The sequence below is a fragment of the Carettochelys insculpta genome, chromosome 2 (assembly GCF_033958435.1).
Source record: "Carettochelys insculpta isolate YL-2023 chromosome 2, ASM3395843v1, whole genome shotgun sequence".
NCBI classification, from domain to species: Eukaryota; Metazoa; Chordata; order Testudines; family Carettochelyidae; genus Carettochelys; species Carettochelys insculpta.
The window spans coordinates 22732773-22757214 of NC_134138.1; the positions used below are offsets into that span (position 1 = coordinate 22732773).

Here is a 24442-nt window from a genome sequence, read left to right on the forward strand (position 1 = left end):
GAGCCAACCAAGATGCTTGGCCTTAGTACGCATTATAAGCCGCTAATTGCCTGACACTGCCCGTTATAATATCCCATTTTCACTTCCTGATAACTTGGCTAATCTTTAATGGTGGAGCTGAAATTTTTCATGCTTCACCAACCTTAATTCTGGCATTTCCCAACTTTTGTGTGCTTGATTTTGCAACCTTCATAAGGTTCCTTTAAAAAGTAGGTTTTGTGTGTGATATATAATTATTGTTTAATTAGCGCCTTCAGTGTACTTGGCACTTTACAGTTAACAAAAAATAATTAAACAGTCCTTGCCCTGACTTGACAAGCCTAAAATCTGTAATTCACACCCACCCAGCACCATTCAGTGTTTCTGAATGTATGTCCAATGCCTCACCAAGCCCTGGCACTTTGCCCACACCAATGGAGCTAGGGTTTGTTCTTCATTGTCATTTCTGTTTATCCTGGTGCTGCAATTTGTTCCCTTTTATGGCTGCTGGGGCAGCCTTCCCTTGACCCTACCAACGCAGTCCTTTGCAGATACACCCCTAAGGGGCTTGAGCACTTCACACCCTTTAACGTATTTACCCTCCCAACTTGCTGAGAGGTAGAACAGTGCTATTATCCCCAAGGGGGACTGAGGCACAGAGAAGCTAAGCCTAGATCTCCCAGGAAGTCTGGCGCAGAGCAAGGAGTTAAACTCAGATTTTCCAAATATGCTAAGCTAGCTCATACCTACTGTTCTGAAACAACCAGTACTTCCATTGAAATTGATGGTGTTGCACCAGTTTTGTTTCAGTGTAAGCGGGAGGAGAACCTGGCCTCTGTCTAGATAACAATCCTCCCCCCGCCAGAGACAAAAGCGCAGTGTTCTGAAGCCATAGGCAATACAATACCACACATTTATCTCTGTCATGATGCAGCAGAACAAGGAACTTCGCATGTGGGAGTGTTTGTATCAGTGACAAGTGAAGTCCCGTGAGGTTGTGAACTGTCCCTGAGCAGCTCAATCACAGGGTCTGATCAGTGTGAATTTGTCAGGTGTGACAAGTCTTAGGCTTCTGTGTCGCTAGTTGCCTGCCTCTCTCTCTCCCCTTCAAAGCTGGAGCGCTGTGCCCTGGAACAGGCTGACCTTTGGCATAATTATTTCTTCTTTCCAAGCTCAGGGCAGCCTGGCTGAAGAATTGAGGAAAGCTGAAGTAGCCTCAGGTTTTCTTGTCTGCTTTCTTTGACTCAGTAACAAGGTTGCTGTTTGCCTCCTGTCCCTATGTGAATGATCAGTGTTACCACAAGAGCAAACACCTAGGCTGGTAGCAATCACGTGTTAACACAAGAGGTGCAAAGTCTCATTTTAGATACATAGAGACCAAAACGGTTTCACCCTGTGTCTGAGTGAAATGGTGCTTCCTGAGGAATATTTTTTCCAATTGGGCTAAAATCTCAAATGAAGAAGTGTACAGTGCCTTTTAAAACAAACCCAGTGCATAAGTGTAAAAAAAGAGGGGCCAGGGCTCAAGCACAGTGTGTCACACGGCGGGCGCCATTTTGCAGAACACGCTGCTCCGCCCCCAAGACTATGACCTCAGACTCCAGGTGCAGGAAGGCTGACATGACTGAAGGCACAAATTAAGCTCTGTGCAAACAGCTGTTGTGAAGTGGACAGCTCACGAATGGAAGCCTGAACTCCTGGCTTCTGTTCCTGACTTTTCCACTGAGACATCTGCTGTCTTTGGCCATATTACTTAGATGCTTTTGAAAATTTTACTCCAAGTGATGTAGGGTCCTGAATCAACTTTTCATAAGAGATTTAGATACCATGCCTTGATGCAAGACTATGAGATTTTGAAAAGCTTATCCCAAAGCTCCCTTGGGGACAATTAACTAAGATTCAGTTGTTTGCAAAAACATTCTGAGATCAACATATACAAGGTGTTGCTTAAGTGTGTAATTTAGACATATTCAAAAATGTTGCCGTTGCAGTTAGTGTCCATTTTGGAGAAATTCACTGTCTATTTATAAGCTGAAGAAGTAAAATGAGTGTCTTAGAAAACAAGTACATATAGTAGAAAAATGTAATACATGGTACATATAATAGAAAAAAGAAATTACATATAATAGAAAAATATAATACATAGTACATACAATAGGAAAAATAAAGTACATATAATAAGGCTTGTTTGAGATCTGTTCTGGCAACTTCTGAATATAGTGTGTTGGTGTTTATGTGCCTGATCACATATAAATATTTCTTGCAATTGAAAATGATTGTGTGTCCTGGTGATTAATGCCAGTAGGGCTTTGATCCAGAACTGCCAGTTGGCATGTGCCTTGCTGCACATCCTGAAATACAGTTGCCTCATAGGGGAACGGAACAAAGTGTAAAATTGAATGAACAAAGCCCAGGAAGGGAAAAGAAGTTTAACAATAAGATGTTTCATCTCAAACTCAGGGAGTGGGGTCAATTCCTTGAACCATGTCCCTATTCCAGGAAGTCAAGGCTGCTTGTAGCTGGCTTTGTGGTTGACCAGCCTTGTTAACATTAAAGAAAATATATAGACCGTTGTTGCCAGGAGTTTAAACAACCAACAATAGTTCCACGTGGGCTGCCATGCAATACACAAGGCACCCTGTGTTAAAAATTGTTTACAAATAATAGTACAGTTCATCAGCCAGTGCATTGGTGATGCTACTGACACGTCTTAATTTGTAGGAGACTTCCGCAGCAGACCTCACTTTACAGGATGTTACTCATTTTAGCCTCAAATTTACTACCTTCCACATTAATTCTATTGTTTGGCAATTATTTCAGGTGTACTGTTCAGATGGAGAGTGATAACTTTGGCCGTGTCTACACTCAGCAACAACTTCAAAGTGGCCATTAGCATGGTCATTTTGAAGTTTTTACTAAGTGTAGACGTAGCCCTTATGTTCTACGGGCTTTTCAGAAAGAGCCCTGTGTCAGGGTCAGGCAAACTGTTCCAGCCCAGAAAACTCTGGGAGCGGACTTCCTTCAAGTCTAGTCTACACCCAGGTTTTGTACCGGTGGAGTTATGTCGGCAGTAGTGATTTTTTGGGTCCATATAGTTGTACGAGTACAATGCCAGCATAGATGGTGTTATATGCCATGTAAAAGGTGCAATATGTCACTATAACTGCACGTCCGCTATGGGATTACTGCATCTACACTGGGATAGCTAGAACAGCACCACTTCTGAGCATAGACAACACCTAAGGCACCCCATCTACCAAGACTCGGAGAAACCAAGAGTCAGAGCACGACCAAAAGATAAAATATTGATGTGAGTCACTTTCTTCACCCAGAAGTCATTCACCCGCATGAAAAAATGAGTTCAAGTGACAGCCCAAAGTCCATGACTTCGGGAAATCAGATGCTGCAATGTTACGATAGAATTCCACCCCACAGGAGTACAATTACATCTCCTCTCTTTGTGAGAAGGAATAATATTGTAGTGCTCACTTTTCCCCATCGAAAGTCATTTGATTTTGGTATTTCATTCAACTGGGGCAGTGAAGCTTGCCTTTATTTTCTGTTTTTTATGATCCAGCGTAATGTCGTCACACCAACAGGAGCACCACGTGGCATGGAAGAACAGAGACCTTCTTCTGCACTCCACTGAAAGAATGTGGACAAAGAACTAGTTTGAAACTAGCAAATAATGTGGCAAAAGCCAGAGGCTGCTCATCCTTGACAGGAAGTCATGCCACGTCTGGAATGTGTCAGACCACAAGGGAACCATTCCTGTTCATATTAGTTTTGTGAGAAATCCTCTCTTTAAAAAACAAAAATTAACATTTTAGGCCTTGGTTACTCGGCAGCGTCCCTTTAAGATTGTCTTTTGCTTTGAAATTTAACTTATCAGTTGAACCCCAGATACATGTGTGTATTTGACTGTTGCATCCTTTTCCTTTGAACTCCCAGACTGATAAATGCCTCTTTCACCCATTGGCCAACCCAGTTTCCTGTCCCGGGGTCTTTGTCCCAGGTTCTGGGAAGATAAAAGCCCTAACAGGCTTGCTGCCCTACCTACCACCACTTTGATAATTCTACCCTAAAAAGCAATTATCAGGCTTTGCCAGAGCAACCACAGTGCAATTCAACCATGCCCAGAGTACAGCATATCCTTCAATGCACATTGAAACGTTCTCTCTGCCTTTGAGTCTTGTGTTACCCTGCCATGTCCTGCATTATCCTTTGGCCTTGTCTCAGTCTGTCTTTCTGCCCGAAAATCTCCCAGTGTTGCTGCCGTGAACACAGTGTCACTGTGAGAAGTGCCAGTTGGTAGGCATGGCTCTAGTGGCCACAGGCATTTTAGACACCACATGGTCTAACCCAGCTCCAAGCAGCATTAGATGACCTGGTGGTGGATTTGCCAGTGGCTGAACAGGGATGGTGCACTCATCCAGACCTGCAGCAGGTAAAATGTTTGGAGAAAAAGGAGCAGTACAGACAGACAGCCCTACCAAAGAGGGATGGGCTGGGGAGGAGTGTTGGGGGTAAATGCACAGGGGCCCAGAGCTCTGGCCACCACTGCTGCTACTTCGGCAGTGGTGGATGCCTGAGCTCCAGGATCCGTGGAGTTGCCACGTCACTCCATGTGGCTGGGTGGGGAAGGAGCTGAGTGCTCTAAGCCCCACACCTTCAACCGTTGACCCAGCCCCTTCTGAGGACGCTGAGCTGGGCCCCCATCCCATCCTGCTCCAGGGCACCTGGTGGCCATTGACCCCGCTACAGAAAGCCTAGGATCCACTTCCCTGGTGCAACGGTTTCACAAAAGAATGGAAAAAAAAGATGCTGCGCGTATTAGGCCTTGCCTCCATACACACTCACACTGGCTTAGTGAAACCAGAGCAAACCGTTCTGTGGGCACTGATATTTCAGTGTCAGGGTCTCATCAAGTAGTTCAGCTTCAGCTTGATCACGATCATACTAAACAAAGTTGAAACAAGCTACTCTTAAACCCACAAGTAGGTGTCTGCACAAGAGTTTGCATGGATTTAACTACACAGCATTAAACACCATACTTTCAGTTAACCTGCAGCTCTGAGGAGACAAGCTATAGGTGTCCAGAAGGAAAGGTGCTCTGTGACAATGCGTGAGGTGCTCCATGACAACCAAATCAAACTCTCATTGACTTTAATGGAGCTTAACATAGAACAAGTGCCTTGGCTTGCTCCTGCCACCTGACCACTCATTATAGCTGTCCTTAGATGGTTTCTTTTCTCCTTCATCCTCACCTTCCAGTACCCCATGGCTTATGCCTTCACGAGATTATTCGCACTCAGAAGTGCGCAGCTATCCCAGGAAGATGTGAGAACAAGAACAGCCAAACTGGGTCACACCAAAGGTCCATCTAGCCCAGTATCCTGGCTTCCCACAGTAGCCAATGCCAAGTGCTTTGGAGAGAATGCACAATATAGGTATACATCAAGTGACCCATCGTATGTCATCCACTCCCAGCTTCTGGCAAACAGAGGCTAGGGACATCTTCTCTGCCAATCCTGGCTAATAATCATTGATGGATTTAGCCTCCATGAATTCTGTTTTTGTAGGATTACAGTCTTGACCTTCACAACATCTTCTGGCAAGGAGTTCCACAGGTTGCCACTGAAGATTTGTTCATTGGAATTTCCAACATTCATAGGCTCTTCATGATGGGTTCCCTTAGTCATGGAGCTGTATGAGGAATATGGACCATCAATCACAAGTAAAGAGGTTCTAAAATGCTTAAAGAGCCAGGATGTAAGTCCCCCTTGCAGGATAGAAAACAAAAATAATTATTTGAACTGTGCTCCAGTTATTGATAGGAAAGCTGCCCCAACTGGCCTTTGGGGCTGCTGCCTTAATGTGCACACAAAAATTCTAGCTGGAAGTAACGTCTACCTTGAAAAAAGGCGAAAAGTTTCTTTGGCCTTCAATGGTGGAATGGGTTTCACCCCTTTATGGTGTGACAAAAATCCTTTCTTCATTGAAATACTATATTGCAGTACACAAAAAGTGTCCATTATTCTCAACTCCTTGTTCACTGTTCCTTGAGCTTCAGCATATGATGCAAGTCCTCCAGGAATTCCCAGGTCTGGAAGCCTGAAACTGAATAGAAAATAAGGGGAGTAAATATGTTGTCAAGATTCACAGCTAATAAACAGGGCACAAAACTGGCAGGCAGGGGATAGGATACTAGAAAGAGACACGGTGTCAACTTGAAAAGAAGCTTTTGGGTTAACTACAAATAAAGCATCAGCTAAGATTTCTGTAACCGAACTCAGCAAAAGCCAGGCTTTTCTGATTTTTTCAATGCACCCATTTTGTACATTTGACAACAGTTTGAGTACAGTCTGTATCACTGCTCTCTCCGGCATAGCATTTTCCTCTTTCCCCCTTTGTTGGGTGGTGGGGGGGGGGGGTGTGAGCGGACTTAAAATATTAACAGAGAAGCAGAACAACCTTTCAGCAACTTTAAGGGTTTTTTTTAAATTAATTAATTACAGGCCATATTATTTAAAAATGCTGCTTTATCCAAAAATGACATTTCCTGAAACAAGGGAAATTTAAAAATGAACTCGTTTCCTAAAACTCTTGGATCTACAAAATGCAAACTGAGAGTGTCTTTTTCAAACTCTAACCCCTCAGCTTTCAGGCTGTGCAGAATCTAACCACACAAGCACAATAATCAGTTCAATACGGTATACAGGGCTTCATGGAAATAAACTCCCTCGCCAGAGGAGAGCACGGTAGAAAGGCTTTTGTTATATGATGCTCTGCAATGGCAAGGAACTCAACAAATGTAATGACCATTAACACACAAAACCCCGCAATGTAGTACAGTAGTGTGTGGAATAACCTGGTTTACAGAGGAGTAACTGAGGCAGAGGTTATGGGATTACACTAATCAGTAAGACACACTTCCACCTATTCTTTACACACAGCTCAGTGAATTACATTATCTTTCAGGACCTGATCTGTCTCACTTTGAAGTCCTGGGGAATTTGGGCCACTGACTTCACCAGGAGCAGCAACAGGCCATAAACAAGCTGTTGCTGCTGCTACTTTTCTTTTCTTCAGAGTGGTGGGAAATGTCCACTCTCCAGGTACAAGAGCTAGGACATAGGCACAGGCATATGAACACTATTGCCGACATATGAACAGACTGGCATTCAGCTCCAGCAGTGGTCAAAGCTAGTGGCTTCAGAGAAGTGTATGAAAATCAAACACTTCACTCAATGACACCATGTTTCACACGCAGGGAGGCCTGAAGAGGAGCGAAAAATACCTGCATTTTTCTGAAATCTATACTCCAGGACCACTTCTGGAGACAGCTCTTTGGTGCTAGTGACAGGGAATTAGATTAAAATTCTCTTGTTTCTTGTCCCTCCCCACTACTCGGCTGACCATCCTTACACTGTGAACTCCTCAAGGCAGACACTGGATTCCCTTCTTGACTGTCTGAGACCACTAGCAAGATGCCTAGGACACACTTTTAGCTCCACCGGAAAGGACTCTAGCATTGGAGATCTTTTAGCTCAACTATGAGAATGTGTACAATGGCGAAGCTTTCAGACAGGTGGAGAAATGCTGCAAAGGCCCATTTATACTATGTATAGTAACGGTGTCAGAAAACAGTCATGCTGCCCTCTCACTGCTATGTTTTCAGTGTCGGTGGTGTTTCCCATCTAAGTCCCAACCCTGTAGCAGTGAACACCACAAAAGTGTAACAAGAGTAACACCTGAAGAATGTTTTACCCTCCATTTTCATAGGCTCACAAAAAGAAAATAGGGTGAACACAGTAAAGGCCAAGGCAGTATCCCTCTTAACTTGTAGATGTGGTTTCTTCATGTTCCTCTCCCCGTTCCTCATTCTGAAAAGGATACTTAAGTAACTCTTCCATTTCAGTCAAAATAGTATGAACATAAGAACATAAGAACATAAGAATGGCCATACTGGGTCAGACCAAAGGTCCATCAAGCCCAGCATCCCATCTGCCGACGGTGGCCAATGCCAGGTGCCCCAGAGAAGGAGAACAGAAGACAAGTGATTTATCTCCTGCCATCCATCTCCTGCCCTTGTTATGAAGGCTAGGGCACCATACTTTATCCCTGGCTAATAGCCATTTATGGACCTGACCTGCAAAAATTTATCAAGCTCTTTTTTAAACCCTAAGAGAGTCCTGGCCTTCACAGCCTCCTCGGGCAAGGAGTTCCACAGGTTGACTGTGCGCTGTGTGAAGAAAAATTTCCTTTTATTAGTTTTGAACCTACTACCCATCAATTTCATTTGGTGTCCCCTAGTTCTTGTATTATGGGAAAAGGTAAATAATTTTTCTATATTCACTTTCTCCACACCATTCATGATTTTATATACCTCTATCATATCGCCCCTCAATCGCCTCTTTTCCAAACTGAAAAGTCCCAGTCTCTCTAGCCTCTCCCCATATGGGACCCTTTCCAAGCCCCTAATCATCTTAGTCGCCCTTTTCTGAACCTTTTCTAATGCCAATATATCTTTTTTGAGGTGAGGAGACCACATCTGCACGCAGTACTCGAGATGTGGGCGTACCATAGTTTTATATAGGGGAAGTATGATATCTTTTGTCTTATTATCGATCCCTTTTTTAATAATTCCTAACATCCTATTTGCCTTACTAACTGCCGCTGCACACTGCGTGGATGTCTTCAGAGAACTATCCACTATAACTCCAAGATCCCTTTCCTGATCTGTCGTAGCTAAATTTGACCCCATCATGTAGTACGTGTAATTTGGGTTATTTTTTCCAACATGCATTACCTTACACTTACCCACATTAAATTTCATTTGCCATTTTGCTGCCCAATCACTCAGTTTGCTGAGATCTTTTTGTAGTTCTTCACAATCCCTTTTGCTTTTGACTGTCCTGAACAACTTGGTGTCATCTGCAAACTTTGCCACCTCACTGCTTACCTCATTTTCTAGATCATTGATGAAAAGTTGAACAGGATCGGTCCCAGGACTGAGCCCTGGGGAACACCACTAGTTACCCCCCTCCATTGTGAAAATTTACCATTTATTCCAACCCTTTGTTTTCTGTCTTTTAACCAATTCCCGATCCATGAAAGGACCTTTCCTCCTATCCCATGACCACCTAATTTACATAAAAGCCTTTGGTGTGGGACCGTGTCAAAGGCTTTCTGGAAATCTAGGTATATTATGTCCACTGGGTGCCCCTTGTCCGCATGTTTATTAACCCCTTCAAAGAATTCTAATAGATTAGACAGACACGACTTCCCTCTGCAGAAACCATGCTGACTTTTGCCCAACAATTCGTGCTCTTCTATGTGCCTTGCAATTTTACTCTTTACTAGTGTTTCTACTAATTTACCTGGTACTGATGTTAAACTTATCGGTCTATAATTGCCAGGATCTCCTCTAGAGCCTTTTTTAAATATTGGTGTTATATTGGCCGTCTTCCAGTCATTTGGTACCAAAGTGGATTTAAAGGATAGGTTACAAACCACTGTTAATATGATTATGTGGCTGTCACAGACAGCTCAATGGTAACCCCTAAGAGGATGAAAATCAGCAAGACTTCTTTTGTTTTTTTTTAAAGGCACTACTGCAGTACAGGTGCTTTATAAAAGAATCTGCACAAACTGTGACCCACTCGCCACAAGAAACTGCACTTACCATTATCAGCTCATTTTCATAATTAGATGGAACTAATGTAGTATGAGAAGTATTCACAGGCTGGGAAACTTTCCTGTACAGGTTCTAAAGAAATCCCATAAAACAAAACATCTACAAGTGTCACTTGAACGTTGCTTCTAGAGCACACATATATCGCTACACATTATCCAGCAAACATATCTACATTCAGGTCTAAATGCAAACTCTGTGAATGCAGTGTTAAGGTTGCTGGAATAAATATTCTGAAGGGAAGAAATATCAATCTGAAGGGAATAAAATGAGAATCAGTCATCTCTCCAAAGCCACCTAGCAGGTTCGTGGTAGAGGTGGGAACAGAAACGGACTCTCACTCCCTCTCCACTCTTTTCAGTTTGTGATGGCCAAGGAGAGCTTGCCAAGGAATACAGCTAACCTTGTAGCACCAAATGTAGCCCACATTTCTCTTCTTAGCCCAGACCCTGAAAGCCTCAAATCTCCCCACCAGGACTCAATCATGACCAGCCAACTGGTTTTTAAAGGGTTAAACTGGGTCTACAACAGGAAAAGAGGCCATGTTTGAAAGCAGATCCTCTAACACATTTTTCCAGTCTTTGCCTTCACTCGTAAGTTATATCAGCGTAGCTATGTCCGTCAGGAATGTGAGAATGTTGGGGGAAAAAAGCTATGCTCCTGTGAACAGAGTTATACTTATAAAACTTTCCATGTAGACGTTGGTAAGTCAACAGAAGAATATTTCCGTTGACCAAGGAGGGGGTGTTCCTACATTGACAGAAAAACACCTTTTATCAATGTCGGCTGAAGCTACATTACCACCAGATTATGCCAGCATAGCTAAACCAGCTGTCTCTGTAGCAAAGTTATCCCACTAGTCCCCCACTGGACTCTTCCTAGGATTCTTGAGGCTTGTCTACACAAAGCTTTTATACTGCTTTAACTGTGTTCACAGCAGTTTTGTATGCAAGAAACTGGAGGTAACTGTCCAGCTCTCACTGGCACTGGTGGGGTCTCAGCTGAAACACTCTGAAGAAGTGGGTCTGTCCCACAAAAGCTCACCTAATAAACTATTTTGCTAGTCTTTAAAGTGCTACTTGACTGCTTTTTGTTTTGATAGTGTATAGACTAGCACGGCTTACTCTCTGTTATTATATCCAGTTCTGGGCACCATAATTTAGGATGGATGTGGGCAAACTTGAATGAGTCCAGAGAAGAGAAACAAAAATGACAAGATGTTTAGAAAATGTGATTTATGTGGAAAAGTTGGAAAAAATCTGAAGGTTTAGTTCTGAGGAAAGATAACTGAAGGGGGACCTGATAACAGTCTTCCAGGATGCACAAGTTAATGGAGGAAAGGTCCATGATCTGGGGTAGCGAACCATGGTCTGGAGTTTCCTTGTCCTCCATTTCCCAGAAGCAACAGGGGATGGATAGTCTGATAATTATCTATTCTGTTCATCCCCTCTGAATGGAAGAGAGGGTACTGGGATAGCTGAATCTTTGATTTGATCCAGTAGAGCCATTATTATACTTTAGGGAACAAGCTGTTCTAAAGAGGACATTGATCAATTGTTCTTCATATCCACTGAAGGTAAGACAAGAAATAACGGTCTTAATCAGCAGCAAGGGAGATTAAGGTTACATATTAGGGAGAATGTTCTAACTTTAAGGGTAGTTAAGCTCTGGAAGAGGCTTCCAAGGGAGGTTGTGAAGTCCCCAACAAAGGAAGCATTTAAAAAACAAGCTGGACCAACATGTCAGAGATAGTCTATGTTTACGTGGTCCTGCCATAGGGGTGGGGACTGGACTTGATGACTTCTTGAGGTCTCTTCCAGTCCCATATTTCTATGATTTTCTATTGGTCTGAAATCCACATAAAGAGTACAACACCTTTTTTACATCAGCATAGTCATCAGTACATAGATTCCAAAGTCAGAAGGGGCCATTATGTCTTTGAGTCTGAACTCCGGGAAAACACAGGTCACAGTATTTCACCCACTTACCCCGTACTGAGCCGAATAACTTGTGTTGGCCAACATCTGTGTAACTGCATCCCAGCAATGGGTCTTATCAAATTAACTGCATCAGTAAATCTCGCTCCAGGTAAAATTGTTTAACTGGCATGACTCAATAGACCTAGGCTAAAAGCCAAAGCTAGAACTGCATTTGGAAATAACATTTCGCACCCCCATTCCCCATCATCCTTCTCCCTCGAGCAAGGACTCTAAGTGATATTTTGCAGCACTACAGAAGGTGAAGGATGCGTTTTGTCCAGGAAGCAATCGAGACTGCACAGAAAGGAGCAGAGCTGAATCTGGGGACGTAATCATTCAAGCTACAATATGTTAATTCACTAGATGTCTGAAATAATGCACAATGCAGGGGTGTGGAAAAAGTGAAACACAGACTGTGAAGGAAATCTGTGAAAGCCCTCCATGAAGCAGTGTACTGGAGCCAAAGCCAGAGCAGACTTTGCACAGCCATCATCATTTTTAGAAGGTAATTAAGATTAAACCCTGTTGTCTCCTTCCCTCAGTACATTATGTGTAGCTGGCAGTAATAAGGGAAATTATTCAAAGCTGAACCCTGGCATTTTGTTCCTGTTGTTTCTCAGTTAAGGCGACACACTGGGCAGAAAACCTCACATACTCAGTCAAGACTCCCCCACACATGGCACAAGGAGGCAAGCTAAGAACAAGTTAAGCCGTCCCTTCCTTCTCATTTGTTGACGTAATTGGTGCATGGCTAGTGTGTTTGTTACCAGTTCCTGACAGGACTGTTTAGTGAATAGTGAAGAGGAACTGGAGCTGGGCTGACTGACTCTGCTTTGTCATGAAGACACTTTGATTCCCGGGATAAGCAATTTTAGCCCTCAGACCCTCAGGATTTGTCTACACTTAAAATGTTACAGCTGGGGGTGAAAGTGACTTAAATATCTAAGGTCACATCTACACTTCGGGGAAGATCGACGTTCCCATGGTTGATCTTCTGGAGTTCGATTTAGCTCGCTTGGTAGGGATGTGCTAAATAGAATTTACAGGGCACCCACATTGGCGCTGACACTCCTGCCTCTTGCTAAGGAGTAAGGGAAGGTTGCTCCCGTCAACCTCCCTTAGGAGAGATGGTGCAGAACCCTGAGTTAAGGTACGTCGACTCCAGCTACGTAACTGACATAGATGGACCTGGGTAGTGCAGACCTGCCCTTCCAGGTACTGCCTTCTCGCACCCCCCAGGGGTCCCTCAGGACAGGGTGATGAGGGGGTGGGTGGCTTGTGATACGATAGTCTCTGTAAGAAGTTAAGTGTGGGGAGGAGTGCTGGGGGCTCAGGGAAAGAAGAGTTGCAGAAAGGGGTTTGGGGAAGGGGGCTTGAGGATGTGGGGGGGGGGTCCAGGATTCAGGGATGGGGGCATGCGGACAGGCTCAGGGCAGAGAGTTCGGGTATTTGTAGTGATGGGTGGGGCCAGGGCACCATTATGAGAGGCAGCAGCTGCATGTACTGGGGCATGGCTGCTCTTCCTCCCTTCCCCTGATTATCAGGGAGTGAGGGTAATTACACACCCTAAGTGCATTGCTTTTCTGCCTCTCCCTTCAGCAGCAGGGAGTGAGAGGAATGTTCGCAAGCTGCACACTTTCCCCACACTCCCTGACAGTCCAGGGAAGGGAAAAAAGAGTAGCAGCATCCCAGTATGCGCGCCTTCAGCCCCACCTGCCAGAAATGGTGCTTGGGGCGGGGGTACTCAGGGCTGGGGCAGTCCCCAACCAGTGAGAGAAGTGCATTCCCACAGACAGCCCCTTTCCTCAGCCCGGCTGACTGCTCCTTAGTTGGGCAGCCTGAAGCAGAGCCCAGGGACCCCACCTGGGAGCAGGTGACCACTGCAGCTGGCTGGCTCCTTCTTGCTGGAGCAGCACGCCAGTTCACTTTCCCCTCTGGTTACAGGACAGTTCTGCTGCACAAGTCTGTTCCCAGCTGCAGCACAGGCACAGCCTACGGGACTTGCCAATGTCGGTAGCAGCAGCAGAAGGACTTGCCCCAAGACCTGCCACGTCTCCCGTTGGCCCCTTCCACTGACGATCTTTTTTTGCAGCTTCTTATCACTCACACCCTGGGAGCCCATAAGGGGGATTCCACTCCCTGCTAGCGTCAGAAGAGACTGAGGGTATGTCTACAGTGCTATTAGGACCCACTGCTAGCCCATGCCAGCTGGCTTGAGCTAAGAAGCTTTTTAATTTCAGTTTAGCTAGTTGAGGTGAGGCCATAGCCTGGGCTCTGGGACCCACATACTTCACAGGGTCCTCCATCCTGGGCTCCGGGCTGAGTGTCTATGCCACAATTAAACAGCCCCTTAGCCTGAGCCCTACAAGTCTGTGTCAGCTGGCATGGGCCAGCCAAGGGTTTTAAGAGCAACACAGACAGACCCAAAATGTCCTTGCCCCTAGTCCGCTCTCGCTGGCTGCCAGCTGCTCAGTGCTCCATGCCTGTCTCTCCCAGCCCCCCATTCAAACTCATTTGCACATTGTGCCTCAATGAGATGGAGGAGCCAAAAGCTGTTGATCAGAGGGAGACAGGGCACTGCAGATGTGCAGACCAGAGGAATGAAGGGCTAGTCTGGATGCACTAAATGCAGAAGCCCTGCTGTTGACTGGAGGCAGGCCACCCTCACCTACTACACTGACCTTCTCTAAACACTGCAGGTGAGAACTATGGGACAGTTGGTCCATTTCCTGCACAGCAGCCACAATGCGCAGCTAAAAGTTGGTCCAGGCAAAAGAGAAAATCCATCTGTTTGTGGCCCTTTGTAAGCTTCACAAATGGGACTGAGTAGTCTGTGTTTTCCCTGTTCGCCCACACTCACAAGTTATCTGGCCTGAGCTATCAGCAAAAGCAGAGCAAAAACATTCGGCGGGGCCCTCCTGCCAGGCAGTTGCAACGGAGCTGTTCTGGAGAAAAATAAAACGTTATCACAGTTACTGTTGCCCCACTGCAATTAGTCATACCTGACAGAGAGATAGGAACCTTCTCAGGGCAAAGGCCGGCTGCACAGCACTGTCAACATGTGAAGTCAGGAAGAAAATATCCCAATTATCAATAACCAGCTTGAAAGCTGAACCACAAAACCTCGAAACACCCCACAACGGTAGGAAGGACTCTCCTCCACACAGGAGATAGCAGTAGGACTTTATGTAATCAGCCTGTTCTGAGAAGAAAGCTGCCCAACATGACTGGAGCGTTGGCACTGGTTAAGAGCTAACCTTCCTGGGATGTAAGATCTGGACCCCAGATCCCCATGTGGGTGCTGGGTGGTCTGACACACACAGGAAGTCAGACTAGATCAGTATGTTCTGTGGAACACTGGTGCTCCATGAACTACTCACAGAAGTGCTGCCAGCATTTGGAAAACTATTTTGATGGTCTACATTTTCTGTTATTAAAACCAGCTACAATGTTACTTCTTCATCGCTGTGATACCTGATTAAATTACTTGGTTTGGCTTCTGATGTAAATGTTGCTGTCTGACTTTTTTTTTTTTGGGCTGAATTTTTTTACATAAATTTTTCATATCTGTTGTGCATAAAAAAATATTATTGTTTGATGTTCCATGATCTCAAAAAGTTTAAGAAACACTAGACTAGATGTGGTCCTTTCTGGCCTTAACCTCTATGCTTCTCTCCATAAAATGGAAACAGCAGGAGGGGTGTCACCATGCTGACACATGTGAGGAGCTCAGGCACTGCAGTAACGGTATGAAAAGAACTGCTCCGCATTTCCCTCCTTATGCTACTACCGGTCAAAGACACTGGCTGGGCCGGTCTGGGGAAACTTGGCCCTCCTCCTGTGGCTAGACACAGGCCAGCTTTCCATGACATAGAACCTTTAGTTAGAGGGACACTGACACAACTAATGTGAAGCTGACTATAAACCAGGGGACATTTACAAAAACACTTACACTACTGTCCCTTGTGACACAGTTACAGGTGAGCATTGATCACACAGCCCTCTGGGTAAACAGGTGTGTGCTAAAATTGTCTGACTCCTGCTGTTCACAGGCCCTGTGGTCTTTCCCTCTGCAGTGAACCAGACAGAAGCAACTAAGGCTGGGGATTTACACATCAGACAACCCACACGACAGCTCCCAGTCCTGTCCTAGCTCCCACCACAGCCAAGGACAGAAGAGGCACTTACCCTGTACTTCATCCCCTCTCGCTTTGGCAACCCTGCTGCTCATGGAGATGGAAGGAGGAGTTTGCCTCATGGGGCAAAAAGCTTAAGATGAGTAGAGTATCTGGAAACAAGAAAGAGACAATGGAAGAACAAAAGCCCACAGGCATTTTCACATCACACACCACCTCAATGTGGTGCACAGCATGTGGAGGGGGGAACCACAGAGCAGCTAGGGCTTTGCCGTCCTTCTCCTTTCCAGAGCAGCACGCCATTCCCTTTGCTGCACTGGACTAAGGTGTGTGCACGCAGACACAAAACTGTTGCTGAAACAGCCTGGTCACGTGTCCCTCAGCACGTTCACAGAGGTGGGAGTTAACCTACCCTTTTCAGCCAGCGGGCGAATCAGCCATGGTTGAGCCAGTGCACTCTCTTACTATGATGAAGTAGCCATCTGATTTCTGAGTGGCCAACTGGCTTCCCAGATGCAGGGGGAAAAAAAAAAAATACAGGCCCCTTCCCCCAAGTCAATCCTAGGGCTGAAAGGGAGCTCAGTAGGTCATCTAGTCCAGCCCCCTGCTTCAAGCAGAATGAACCCCAGCTAAGTCATCCCAGACAGGACCTTGTCAAGCCAGACTTAAAAACCTCGAGGGATGGATAATCCACCTCCTCTCTAGGCAATGCGTTCCAGTGCTTCACCACCCTCCTGGTGAACTAATTTTTCCTAATAGCCAACCTACATCTCTTCTTCTGTAACTTCAGACCATTGCTCCTTTTTCTGCCATCTGACACCACTGAGAACAGTTTCTCACCCTCCTCTTTTGAGCTCCCCTTCAGGAAGTTGAAGCTGCTATTAAATCACTCCTTAGTCATCTCTTCTGTGAACTAAACAAGCCCAAATCCCTCAGACTCTCCTCATGTGCTCCAGTCTCTTAATCATTTTTGTTGCCCTCTGCTGAACCTGCTCCAGCACATCCACATCCTTTCTACACTGGGGGGACATCCTTTTTATATCACATTCTAGCAAGACAGCAGGTTTTACTGTACACCTGGTAAGACATGCATATGTTTTTTTCCAGACTGCCAAATGAATTTTTATCATTTTTTCCAATGCAAATTTATGGCACTTACTTCATGCCCCTCCAAGGATGACTTGGATGTGGAGCTGAGTTAAGGGCTCTTCACCAACCACAACTCTATGGCAGGGCTACTGGATAGTTCAATCACTGGTACGGTATCTAAGTGAGGGCAATAGCAGCTCTGCCACCCACCTGGTGCTGTCCATCATGCAAGGAGAAAGTTCATGGAAGCCCTGCACCTTTTTCATGATCAATAAATCAGGTAACTTTACTAGTCAGTTCATTTCTACACAGCATGTCATCTGACCACATAAAGGCCAGCCAGCCCTGGGCCACAAATTAGCAAATACGTAAGTGCTTTGTTGAACAGAATCTTAAAAATAATCCTTAGGATTTACCTTGAGCTGGGGGTTGTAGTGGATAGTTAGCCACACACAACCACCCAGAATGACGCTGTGGTGACAAGAGTTAAAATGGCCCTTGAATGCATAAACAAGGGAACATCTTCCCAATGACCACGGTAGATTCTCCATCACTGATCATTTTAAATCAGGATTAGAAGGTTTTTCCCTAAAAGATCTGCTTGAGGGACAATTTTAGGAAGTTGTAGGACTTATGTTATACAGTAGGTCAGACTGGATGGTCACAATGGTCCCCTCTGGCCTTTGGATCTACAAATTTCCACTACATTTTTGTTGAGTGACTAAAACAGCTCTACCCTCTGTACTGCAGTGGGTGTGTCTATCACTACAGAATACGGCAAGTGTCAAATTTTAAAGAACTCAGTGGACTAGCAGGGAGAGAGGAAGCCAGTCGCAGCCAGTCAACAGAGTATGAGCTCGCTCTCAGTACAAACCAATGCTCCCGGGCACAGCACATAGACACACATCCGCACATAGGCCTGTGACTGTACAGCTCCCATCTAGCTGTGTTGTGTCCAAGGAGGGTAAATGCCTCTGAGGGAGGGATTAAAATCTTCCCAAATGCTACCAGGAGGGGAGGGTGAACCGCAGCTTAGTGTCATTGCGAGAAGAGCATTAAAGGGTGATCCCTTCAGAGCTGATAAAAGTAGGTCAATCCTTCTGCTTTGCCGAGTCTTGGCAGACCGGTGCAGCGCACCACCGCCACTCACAGCTTATAATTTGTGCTTCGCAGCAGACACATCGCTCAAAAGTTAATGAATTCAATACAGCTAATTAAATCAACCTTGGCACGCATTCAAACATCATCTTGCTTTTTTATTCTCTCTCTTGGCTGCTCAGTGATGTGAGAGAGGAGCCTGCCAGGGGTTGCTAAGAGAGCAGGGGGAGGTTGTTTTTTCTCTCTCGTTTATTTCCATGTCGTATTCCCATCATCGCACCAACGCTTGTCTTTCTTGCGGGAATGTGACAAGCCCACGTGGCCTCCGTGATTTTCTTCCATTGCCACCCGGCAAGAAGATGACCTTTCCTGTCTGCTTGGAGGCTTTGAAAACCGAGTGCAATATCTGTCAAGCTATCTTTGGATCCCTTGGTGACATCTGCCATTCTCGATGAGTAATTGGAGGGGATGTGTTTGTAAACAGCATCCCTCCCAGCTACCCCTCCTCCTCCTCAGCATTCGTTCCTTTGGATGCTGTATGTAGACAGCTGATGCTGTGTTGTGCAGCTTGATTATTGCTGGGCACAACGCAGGGCGTTAGCTTGATCCCAAAAGCACTGAAGCACATGCCTAACTCTAAGCCAGGTGCTCAGAATAACGTGCACTGACACACCTTGCTGAACTAGGGCTCAGAGGCTGCCTCTCCCAGTCTCCGCTCAGGAGTTTGTGCAAGGTGGCTGCTGTTGCTGCTTGTTCTGGAAGCGAACTCTGTACAGCCAGGGTAGGGAATGCTCAACAGAAGGGCTGTTTCCTTTATTGGTCTCCCATGCAGCAAGACTGGGGCTATGATGCACATCTAGGATTATGATCCCTGTGGCAGACTAGGTTCCCAGAGTAGGGCTATATCAGCCGCCTCTGTGGTCTTACGGACATGGTTAACCAATCAGTCATGACTTCCAGCTGCCAAGGAAGTGTATTATCCCCATTGTGCAGACAAAGAAACTGAGCCTCAGACAAACTCTTGCATGTTGCCCAAGGTCTCACAGGCAGCCTTTGATAGAGCAGGGGAAGAGAACCCTGATCTTTGGATTCCCATGCCTGTGCTTTAGCTACAACACCAGTCACCATCTCCAACATCATTTTTCATCATTTTACTGCTGCATTTTTTATTCTGTTTTGAGGGCGGGTGGGGTGGGGTGAAGGAGAGGGTGGGCACTCCCCTGGAATGAACATGAGAGAAGAGCTACCCTTGTTGGTAATGAATCGCACAGAATTTGAGAGCCTCCCCCAGGAAACCCTGGTTCTTCCATACTGGTCTCCCTGCATTTGAGAGGCCTGTTCCTTACTGCTGTGGCTCACGGCCATGGAGCGTGGCCTGGATCACAGCGCTGTTCTCCAACTGGAGCGCTGGTTCCAAAAGCCCCATTTAAATTCATCTCAGGTACAGGCCACTTGTCCAGCCTTCTGCCGAGACTGAAGAGTTCCCATCCTCCATCTACACCATCAATTGAAGGTGTGACTGCATCCCTGCCTGGGTTGGCTTGTCTACACTCTGACTCAAATCATGCCGTTCTTACCCCGAACTGTCACACAAGGCAGCAGGGGTTTTGAATACGGAGAAGGGGACAGGCCCACCAGTACGTATGTGGCGCATCCTCCAACCCTTATATCAGTTCTGTTGTCCTTCCAAGTCCTTTTCCTCTAGTCATTCTTCCTTCCTGAGCCTGGGAACCAGAACAGCCCAGCAGCTCCAGGTGCCGCTGGATCAGGGTTGTGTCTTCAGCACTATTTCCTCCAACTTCTACTTGCAAGTTCATCTGAGGACAGCAGTGGTTTTTCACTTGCTGGCACAGCACATGGCCTACTCATGGTTTGTTTGCTATCTACCGCCATCTCTAAGGTTGCCCTTGGACCTGCTGATTTAAAGAAAGCTCTTTGCCTTTTTCTGCCTTGTGCTATTTCCTCTCCTTTGACCCAAAGCCTCAGAAATGATTCACACAAGGCAAAAATGAAAAGAGAGGCGCAGGGCCTCGACTGCACCAATCAGCAGAATGCCACAACATTTCCTGCATTACCATTGAGAGTTTATTCTTACGATTTGGAGGCCTGACCAGGGGCGGAATTGCCCCAGGCTGTGAGCCACTCCGCAGGCAGCTCAGAGAGAGTGTGGGGGCGGGGCTGAATGTTCCAAGCCGTGCCCTTGGACCCACCCCTTGTGGGGGTGGAGGTCCAGGCCCTCCTCCCTCCCTGCCCCTGGTTTGTATTCCAGTAGAGGCAGCTGAGATCACGGCTCATGTCTCACAGGGTTTGTACTGTGCCCAGTATGCAGGAAGCGCTTACAAGATAGGGACAAGACAGACCCAGGGTGAGAAAGATGCTGCTGTTGTCCACATTTTGCAAACACTGGTGTGTCGCTGCACTGCTGCGTTGTTGACAGGTTGCAGCTGCTGGGGTGGACGACACCTGATTGTGGAGTGGGGTGGTCCTGTGTCCACGGTATTTTAAAATTCTGCCAATTTTGTCGCAACAACACTGCTGCTCTCATTCTCTCCCGAGCTCAGCGCCAGTGAACAGTAACATTTCCTACCATGCACTAGCCCCCATGCACTAGCCCCCACACATCCTTCGGAACAGGAAAATGCAGGAAAGCAGCATCAAGCCCTGTAAGGCCTGGCCTGGAGCAGGAGGAAAGGGACATATTGAATTAGACCCTGAATTCAGAACTGGGTTCGATGGCAGAAAAGGTAGAAGTGTCACTGCCCTGCCCACACTGCAGCCACCAATGACAAGTTAGTTTTGCCAAGAGAGGCTGCTGCCTTCTAACATACTGCAAACACGAGTGTGTACCGTATACAAGCCCTTGTCCTACCTTCCCCTACCCTCCCACATGCCGAATGCTCCCAGGAGCGCTCCAAGCTCAGCAAGCAGGCCAAGTCACTCTCTTTCCCCTTCACTGGTATTCCTAGCATGAAGCAGGCTTGACAACACATCTCCGGGAGTGTAAAAATACACACTGTGCTGCTGTAACAGTAACAGCTCAATGCCCACTGGCATCTTCGCTCAAATATGACACAAGCATAAGCAGGCTGCTTCTCTGGATGGGCGGGGACGCACCAGTTGGAAACAAGGGGGGGGTGTTGGGGGGGGGGGGGAAAGAGAGAGATGCTAGGTTCTTGCAGCTGGACTCAGCCCCCTAACCAGAATATTTTCCACCTTTCTGAGACCACTATGTCCTGAGATGATCCTTATGAAGTCTCAGTTTCTTTCTCTGTCATGCCCTCGCCTCACCAGCCTTCTCAATGTGAAATCAGAGGGCGGGGAAGAAACCAAAGGGACAACCTGAAGCATAACGAAAGTGGTGCTTTGCGTCTCTTTCTGAGTGCATGCTACTGTGTGGTACCCTTGAAAGCTCCATCGATTCTGCTACCATCTGTGAAGTCAGCTGCTCGCTGTATTCAATTAGAAGCAGCAGAAAACGCCTGCGTTTGCATAAAGTAATTGGCTGTCACTTCTCACAAAGAGCTGCTGCACATTTTAGGATTAGGGTAACATAAAAATAAAAATTAGCACCTTGAATCGGGCACTGCTTCTCTCTTTAACAGAGCAGACTGGAGAAACAAGTATTGCAGCAAGCCAGGACAGGGGAACCTCTGCAAGCCTTAAAAATGAGAAGTCCTGTGACACCTGATGGACTAACAGAAAGATTGGAGCATACGCTTTCATGGGCAAAGACCTACTTTGGCAAATGCCACCCTGTGCAAGCGGGTCTTTGACCATGAAAGCTCATGCTCCAGAAGATCTGTAAGTCTGCAAGCTGCCACAGGACTTCTTGTTGTTTTTGGGGATACAGACTAACACAGCTGCCCCGGGAATGCAGAACAAAGCGGTGGAGGGGGCTGCTACAGAATGTTCATCTCCATGAACTCCTGGGCTCCATTCCACAAAAAGTGTCCTGGAGCCAGGCTGGGTTTTGAAGCCAAAGTTGTGATTGGGGGAGCCTCTCTGCACTGAGCCTGCACAGCTTGGGCTCCTAAACATTGGTCGCATGCCTCCATGTAAAACGAATACTGTGGTGCAGTAAAGAAGCTAAACACACTCCAGTGAGAACAGGCGCTTGGGACTTCTACTGCACAATGCTAGGAGAATGGTTTTCCCTACGAAGGGGAGTAGCCGGAAGCCCACATACGAAAAGTGACTCGGGCTCATGGCATAATTACAGAGCCTTTCGAGAGGGGGTAACTCATCTCCATGTAGAGCACCAGCACAAAATATGTGCACAGCCTCAGGGGCAGAAATTTCACCCAAAGAGCAGGAAGAGGAGGGACTCGGAGGGCTTCTTTTCACACACATTTCACCTGAGTTCAAGTTGGAGCACTGCCTTAGCTTGAGTCCTGCCTACATGTAAGAGCCCTTCCCTTGAGAGGGGTGGTGCTTTCAAGTTGGTGTCAGCTAGCCCCACAAAGGCCGTGGCCATACTAGTCTCCCTTTTGGAAGGGCTATAGCAATGTGATACTTTGGAATATGCTAATGAGGCACTACCAGGAATATGCAATACCTCATTAGCATAATGACAGCCACGTGGGGTTTGCAACTGCTGGTTTTGCAACGCACACTGCTTGTATAGTTGGGGGCCTTTCAAAATGGCCTCGATTTCGAAAGCTGCTTCTTCCCATCCAGAAACAGCATCTCCTCATTAGCATATTCCAAAGTGCCACATTCCCAGAGCCCTTCTGAAAGGAGGGACTAGCATGGCCAAGGCCAAAGAGTTCAGGCCAGAGATGGCGTTGGTACAACTCATCAGACACGAACATGCCCATTCTGCAGCGTAGCTGTGTGCTAACACCACTTGAGCACTGCTAGGCCTTCAGTGCCTTCCCACAATTCCCTGTGTGCCCAGGAAGGGCAGGAAAATTCTCCCACAATTTTCTGTGAAATAATTAACAGAGGGCGCAGATCACTGCAGCACTGAGAATCACGGGATGCACGACGCCAAGCTCCAACCCTGTACACCACACCAGAAGTAAAAGACAAGTTCTATGACGTGCTTAGTGCTGCTGTAGCGCAAATACCTGCTCACGAACAACTGTACATCTTGGGTGACTTCAATGCAAGAGTTGGAGCTGATTGGGCCTCATGGCCTTCCTGCTTAGGACACTTCGGTGCAGGAAAAATGAATGACAATGGACAGCGTCTCCTTGAACTGTGCATGTACCACAATATCTGCATCACAAACACATTCTTCCAAACAAAGCCACAGCACAGAGTGTCGTGGAGACACCCACACTCGAAGCACTGGCATCAACTAGATGTGGTCATCACTAGGCATAATAACCTCAAAAACGTCATTCTGACACGCAGCTATCATAGTGCTGACTGTGATACAGATCACTCGCTAGTTTGCTCCAAGCTCAAGCTGAGACCCAAGAAGCTGTACCGCTCTAAACCTGCTGGAAGGCCCCGCATTGACGCCAGAAAGACTGCAAACTCGGAGAAAGCTGAAAAGTTCAGAGACACCCCCCAGAAAAATCTGCGCAGTGGTCCTGGGGGCGCCGATGTGACATCCAAATGGCAACATCTAAGGGATACAGTTTACAACATGGCCTTGTTGGTGTTTGGAAGAAGAGCTAGAAACACGAACGACTGGTTCGAAGCTAACTCTGATCAGATGATTCCAGTCATTGAAAAGAAGCGCGCTGCACTCCTGAGTACAAACGCTCACCGAGCCAGAGTACTCAGCAAGCACTTAGAGCGGCCAGAAGAACAGTACAGCAGACAGCCAGGCACTGTGCCAACAACCACTGGCTCCAGCTATGCAGCAGCATCCAGACCTGTGCTGACTTTGGTAATCTCAGAGGAATGTATGAGGGTATGAAGAAGGCATTAGGACCCACCCAGAACAAGATGGCACCTCTGAAATCCAAATCTGGTGAAGTCATCACTGACAAAGCCAAACAGATGGAGCGCTGGGTTGAGCACTACTCCGAGCTGTACTCACGCAAGAACGTTGTGGTTGACGTATCCCTCGATGCTGTTGAGCTCCTACCAGTAATGGACGAACTGGATCAAGAACCGACTGTGGATGAACTGAAGAGAGCCATCGACAGCATTGCAGCAGGAAAGGCCCCTGGTCAGGATGGTATACCACCAGAGGTAATCAAGTGTGCCACGGGCACACTCCTGGAACCCCTACATGAGCTACTGTGCCTGTGCTGGAAAGAGGGTGAGGTTCCACAGGATATGCGTGACGCTAACATTGTAACATTGTATAAGAACAAAGGAGACAGAAGCGACTGCAACAACTACCGTGGAATCTCCCTCCGAAGCGTCATTGGTAACCTGTTCGCTTGCGTCATCCTTGGCAGACTCCAGAAGATTGCTGAGAGGGTGTACCTTGAATCGCAGTGCGGGTTCCGTGCAGAGAGGTCTACCGTTGACATGGTCTTCTCTCTAAGGTAGCTGCAGGA

General features: G+C 46.6%; 1 long non-coding RNA gene across 12 annotated transcripts in view; it reads right to left on the reverse strand.

Moving 5' to 3' along the window:
* Window positions 1-1832: 1832 nt before the first annotated feature.
* The window catches only part of LOC142009119 (uncharacterized), a 267936-nt gene continuing 245326 nt past the window's right edge, over window positions 1833-24442 (reverse strand). For 3 of the 12 annotated variants that reach the window (XR_012644347.1, XR_012644343.1, XR_012644340.1), the window contains 2 exons: window positions 15844-15943; window positions 1835-6099 (listed from right to left, as the gene is read on the reverse strand). This is a non-coding gene — a long non-coding RNA (uncharacterized LOC142009119). Of the gene's footprint in view, window positions 6100-15843; window positions 15944-24442 lie in introns of all 12 variants that reach the window. The other 9 variants (XR_012644350.1, XR_012644339.1, XR_012644342.1 and 6 more) reach the window with 6 other exon arrangements.